General features: G+C 35.1%; 1 pseudogene; it reads right to left on the bottom strand.

Annotated features, from left to right (window-relative positions):
- Nucleotides 1–647: 647 nt before the first annotated feature.
- Nucleotides 648–5,434, bottom strand: LOC148852241 (cyclic dof factor 2 pseudogene; annotated as a pseudogene).
- Nucleotides 5,435–6,596: the final 1,162 nt, after the last annotated feature.

Raw genomic sequence — 6,596 nt, 5'->3', positions numbered from 1 at the left:
CTACCATTGTCAATTGTATGTGATAGAGAGAAAAATTATCCTTCTCTGTATTCTTTTGTAATTGTCTTACTTTGTATGACTACAATGGCAAAGAATTCTACGTGGGTTGCACCTCAAAATGCTTGAACGATACCAAAGTGATAATGAGCTTACCATGCAGTGGATTTGGATGCTGCCAGACCACGATACCCAAGGGTATCGCTGATTTTCAAATACAGATTCATAGCGTTTACAACTTCACATACACATGGAATGTTAGTAGATGCGGGATTGTTGTTCTGTCCGATCAAGATGACTTAGAGTGGCAAGTGTCACAACTTTGGAATATCAGAAACAACGTGAACGACCTTGTAACTTCTGGCATTCGACGTCCAATAGTACTGGATTGGGCAATTCGAAACAACAATAAGTCTTGCGAGGAAGCACGAGGAATGAACAATTCTGCCTGCGGGAGAAACACATATTGCTCCAATTCCACTAATGGCCCTGGATATCTTTGTCATTGTTTGCAAGGTTACGATCAATTTCTAATTATTATCATGCTTTTCACTTAAGGCTCAGTTTGGAAGGAGTATAAATACAAATATGTTGAGTGCAAAACCTTGTATTTTCTTCATATTTGCATTTCTACTCCTTCCAAACTGAGCTTAATTGCGTTTCAATATTGTCATAGGAGAATTCCGCATCACTGGCTCTTGTAAACTCACTCTATTTCCTTCTTCTGTATGATTCGATGCAGTGATGGAATATCCACTTGAGCGATCATCCCCATTTTCTGCTCCAGAGGAAACTGGAATCCTCTGCTCTTCTGGTCTATGAAACCCGTTCCTAGTGGTGCAATTCCGCATTGTCTTCTCTGCGAGGTTCAGAACCGAAGCCATGGATTCACATAGAGGCGCATCAGAGCCAAAGGTGAGAGCGGTGCCATTGGGTTTCAACGTTGGGTGGTGAACTCCATCTAGGGCATCAGCTCGACTGGTTTGCAGGGCTTCGGAGGTAGTAATATGCCGGTAGTGTGAGGCAGAGTTCTTGTTCTTGCGACGGCCAGCTCCTACAGGCACATTTCTCATGGTTCCACCGGCCGTCCAGTATCTCTGACAATTCTTACAGAAATGCCGAGGTTGGTTGACATTATAATTGTTATAGTAACAGAACTTGGTATCCATACTATTACAGCGAGGACATGGAAGTATCTTGTCAGGCTTCTTCAGGGTCTTCTCTTGTGGGATACTTGTCTCGCTCTGTTCTTCTTCAGTCTTGCTAGCTTTTGGTGTTGCAGTTTCTTTGTCAACCGAGGGAGTTTTGGGGTTTTCATTTATCACTAGGGAAGTATCATGATCTGTCACCTCTTTCACACTTGCAGGTGGTAAACCATTACCATCCTCCCCTTCAGTCTTGGCAGGTTTTCCTCCTGATTGATCCTGAAATTCAGGACCCAATATCTTCAGTAAGAAAAAAGAATCAACCGTGCAAAAAAAAACAGCTAAATTTCAAATAAAACGTGAACATGACAAGCATAATTCGGGTAGCAAAGGGAAAAACGCAGGAAATGTTGATGCACAACTTGGGGACGGGGAGTCGAGAGGGTTAAGATGGATGCTGGATTTGATGCATAATTCTTTGATATTTCGTATACAAGGGATGAAGACGAAAAACTTCTATCAAATTTAGTGGAAACACAATTGAGAACTTTTAAAAGATCACAAGTAGTGCATCTACTTTTCTACGGCTTGGTACCTGGTATCAGCTTTTCAGTAGCAATTACAGAGAAAACCAAAGGTTTGGTACAATAATTCCCAAACAGTACAAAGTTGAAGTTGGGGAATAAGAAAAGGAAAGGTTTGTGAAAATCACGCTCGGGAATTTATAGGATATGTTTATCTCTGTACCAGGAGGACAAAGAAAATTAAGTAAATTCAAATAATACATCGTTCACAGAAAATAAAAATGGAAAGAAAGTTTAGCTCGGAAGAAGGAAAGAGTTAGAAGTGGAAGGAAAATTGTCTAGTAGTTGTTAAAGGCAAAGATTTGTCTGTTCAGAGACTCACTGAAAAGGGTGGGAGACGTTTAGACAAAAGTTAAAAAAAAAAAACAAAACAAAAAATTGTCCGGAGATACTATCGAAAAAACAAACCGGACTTCTCCACAAGAAAAAAAAAAAAAAAAAAAAAAAAAAAAACTCCAATTATATTAAAGCACAAATTGTCATAGGTCTATCTAGGAACTGGTTCAGCACAGAAATGGTTCTCCGAGACAAAACAGTAATTGAACTGACAGTTGGTAGAACTCAAAAAAGGAGCTTGCTCGGGGAGCGAAAATCAAGCAGACTGGAACTGTAATAGGGCATTAGCTTACCTGAAAATAAGAATACCTTAGGATTTTGAGCAGACCCTCTAACTCAAAGCAGGTAAATGTTAATTAAACAAGAAGATCCAAATGAAGACATCATCAAAACCAAATATTTCCTGTTAAACCTGTTTTAATTCTCAAAAGTAGACCTAAGTTATCTAAATTTTTAATGAAATACGAGTTGTTGATTGATTCATTTACTGATCAAAATAAGCCTTCATTTTTTTTTCACCCAAAAATTACTAGAAAATCGATTGTGTCAACAAGAAAAGGAATGCTAAAAGCGAGCAGTAGCGAGGGCTAAGTATTTCCAGAAACAAACAAAAGAAACGCAATGTTCAAATCAAACCTCAGTAACAAATCGAACCCAGAATCCCACCAAAGCCAGAATTTCAAAAACAGAGAAAACACAGCCAAGATAACAAACCACGAAATCATTATAGTGTATTAATAGTTTTTAAGGTTTCCTAGCCCAGCCTAGCCCACACCCCCAAGCATAATAATGTTTGTTAAGGCTTGGGATAGGTAACGGATTGCCTATGTTAACTAAGCTATGATTCTTTTACAAATTAAAATTTCTATGTAGTTTTAGTTTATTATAAAAAATATATAAAATTTCTGATCTATATATTTATATGATACTTGTTATCTAAATATATATGTATATAACTAAGGTTCAAAATATTGATACATATCAGGCTACATTGACTGATACGTATCGTATCGAGGTTGGGTCGATAAGTGGTTCAGAAGATAGATTGCCCTTAAACCAGCCCCTATGAACCATATTTGAAAAAAAAAAAACAAAAAAAAGAGTACCGATACAGTGTATACACACTATCGACATATCACCCTATATCAATATTTTGAACCTCATATATAACTTCCAGGTTGAGCTTAGGGGTTGCTTAGCTTGGACCTACCTAGTAGGGCCATTAATAGACTCCAAAAGTATGATACCTGATTTGACTCTAAATCTGAAAATCCTGGATTTGGATGTTAGAACTAGTATGTAATTAATAATTGGATCAAATGTGGATTTAACATCATTCGGTCTGCCTAAAATCCAAGTTCAATAAAAATTATTATTTTATGTATATATGTAATATAATTATGTATACATAAGGATATTATGTACAATTATATAAATTTATAATTGATAAATTTAATATTTTATATTTATATACATTTATTATACATATACACTTTAAAATAATTAACATTTTAAAACATTTTTTTGTCATTTTAAACACAATAAAATGGTTGTAGATTAAATTTGCATTTGATCCCAAATCTAACATAATAATTAGATGTAGATGTGGAGATGGAGATTTCATAATTGAATGTGGATGTGGGTCCACTAGGATCCGATCTAAATTTGATCAATTTAAAGAACTACTACCTACAATATTTGTGGGCTAGGTAGAAATCTATGCTAGACCTAGCTCAGAAGAAAATAATTGCTTGAGCATAAAAATTTATAGGTCTAGCTAGGTTAGGCTAAATTATAAACTATTATCCCTAATTAGAAGGAGCCTTATGATATTTCTAATCGTGCCATTTTTAGATTTATTTTTTAATTAAATTTTAATTTTTTTATTTGGAATGGAAATGGTTTATTTTATTACTTTTAATAAATTTTATAGTTATTATTTTATTATTACTATTATTATTATTATTATTATTATTATTATTATTACTTATCCTATTATTTTTACTTTTCCCCTTTTCTTTTTTCATTTTAACAAAATTATACATTTAGCTTCAAAAAAATTATTTTTAATTTTCTTATTAATATTAATTATTTTAAATATAATTCAAAGCACTTGAATTTTTAATTTGTGAACTACTGATTTTTATTAATTTCTTAATTTTTAATAGTTCCTAGATAAAAGATTAGTAAAATTTAATATTTTAATAATTTTAGTATGTTTTATTAAATTTAGATTTTAGGCTTAAATTATAACTTTATGACAATTAACCAATTAAATAAAATTTGAATATAAAACAAATAAATGAGATTTGTATGAGAGTAGAATTTGTGGACGTGATGTGGAGCTGGCCTGAGTTGGATTGAAATAATCACCCCTGAGCAAATTTCTTTTGATTTATTAGATTAATGAGGATAGGTGAGAAAATAAAATATAAAAGGCGTATCGGCTTGTATCGATTTTTTTTTTGTTTTTTTTTTTCGAATCTAGTTCAAAGGGGCCGGTATAAGGCTAGTCTACCCCCTAAAAGACTCGTCGACCCGAAACACCGCCTATATGGGAGAATCCAAAAGGCCTCGTTACAATATGTATCGATGGTACGACCTGATACGTATCGATATTTTGAACCTTGCTCTTAACTACATCAAAAGTTTTGTTTTAATAATGGGTTTAGGTGTTTTTAGGAGCGAGCTGCAAGAGTTCAAGTATTCAATGATTGTCTCAAATTTTTCTATCTTAGAGGAGGGCACTTGGGAGTGCGAAGTTTTCCTCAAGTGTTGTTTGATCAATGTGGTTTGCAATTTAGTGCAAAAGTGGATGAGGTTAAATGTTGGTCTGCCCTCTGTTGGCATCTCAACTTGAAGCCAAAAGTCAAAAATACGTTATTTTCCCTATTTCAGATTTAACGTTAACGCGGAAGCAGACTCCAAATGCCCAAATTCCATTAAGTGGACATTTTGAGTTACCCCCCCCCCCCCACATATCTCTTTCGCTCTCCATCTCTCTTTGTAGTTAACCAAACATAGGATCCCATACCTGATAATTAGTTCTAGAAGTTCGAATTTCTGGAAAACTTCTAGAAAGTGGATTATTTTTTTAACACTCCTCCTTAATACACTTTCTTGTAACTCCTAATTTCTCTTGTAACAACTCAAACTTTGAATAAAATAATGCCTTTGTGAAAATTTCTACTAATTATTCTTCAAAGTTGCAGTGCTTGAGCTCAATTTCTCCTTTGCTAGTTGTCTCTCGTAAAAAGTGGTACTTGATTGCAATGTGTTTCGTTCTGCTATGGTATACTGATTTTTTGCCATTGCTATAGCAAACTTGTTGTCACAATAGATTATTGTTGGTTCCTTTTGCCTTTCACCCATGTCTTCGAGTATTCTTCCTAGCCATATAGCTTGACTTGTAGCTACCGCTGCTATGTATTCAGCTTCTTCGGATGATTGTGCTAATGTGTCTTGCTTCTTTGATACCCATGAGATATTCCAGAACCTTGTGAGAAGGCATAGCCTGAGGTACTCTTCATTTGGATTTGTACCAAATGAAGTATTCTTTCATGCCCTCCACGTATCTTAGTATCCTTTTTGCTGCTTCATAGTGAGCTTGACTTGGTCTTTGCATAAACCTTGAGAGTAGACTTGTTGCATACATAATGCCTGGCCATTTAGTTGTGAGGAGTAATAAAGTGCAGATATAAAAAGATGTTGAAAATAACATATCAAAAAACAAAAATTAATAGTGATCAAAGCCGGCGGTCACCTAATCGCCTGGCGTAGCTATATATAAGGCCTAAATGGCGACTTAAGTATGATCTAAGCCAGCGGTTCAGGTCATTGCTAAAACGAGCAGGACAACTTTTGCAAAATCTAGGCCGGCAGTTCAGATCGCCACCTAAAAGAGTAGGGCTTTTTTACCAAAACCTACACTGGCGGTCCATGGTGTCTACGTCGGTGGTCTATACCATCGGCACATATGTAAATTGAAAATCATGCCAGCAGTCTGCTTTTACTTGTACGAACGGTTTGTAATGTCGGTATTTATATTATATTTTAAAAATTATTTATTTATTTATTTTTATTTTACCTGTGGTTTAGGACTGCCAGTATAATAAAGGATAAGCCGGCAGTTCTGACAAAATGCTGCCAATACTTAATTTAATAGTTCAAATTGATGCCACCTAGGCCGACAGGTTTGTACAGATTTGTTGGCAGTCATGAGTTTCCCCGACGGTGGCTACACCGGCAAAGATAGTCATAATTTTCTCAAGAGAAAATGGGGATTGGAATTTGGCTTTTAGCTAGAATGGCGGCCATGATAAGGTTTGGGATAATAGGGAATTTTAGCTAAAAAGGTAATAACACCCAAAAATAATCAATTGGGCTTTGATATCACTATTGTTAGGACTTGGGACTTAGGATGTGAGAGAGAATAAACTAAGTAAGATAGAGTGGTAGCAAATGGTAAAAGCTCAAGATGTTGGGAAAATGGGAATTTGTATTGGCTTGTCCTCAAATGTACAAACTTAGTCCT

Source organism: Nelumbo lutea, chromosome 5 (assembly GCF_056320005.1).
Source record: "Nelumbo lutea isolate HS-2025 chromosome 5, American lotus-T2T, whole genome shotgun sequence".
In the NCBI taxonomy this organism is placed as follows: domain Eukaryota; kingdom Viridiplantae; phylum Streptophyta; class Magnoliopsida; order Proteales; family Nelumbonaceae; genus Nelumbo; species Nelumbo lutea.
The sequence above is the reverse complement of the archived record's forward strand: the minus strand, read 5'-3'. Positions and strand labels throughout refer to the sequence as shown.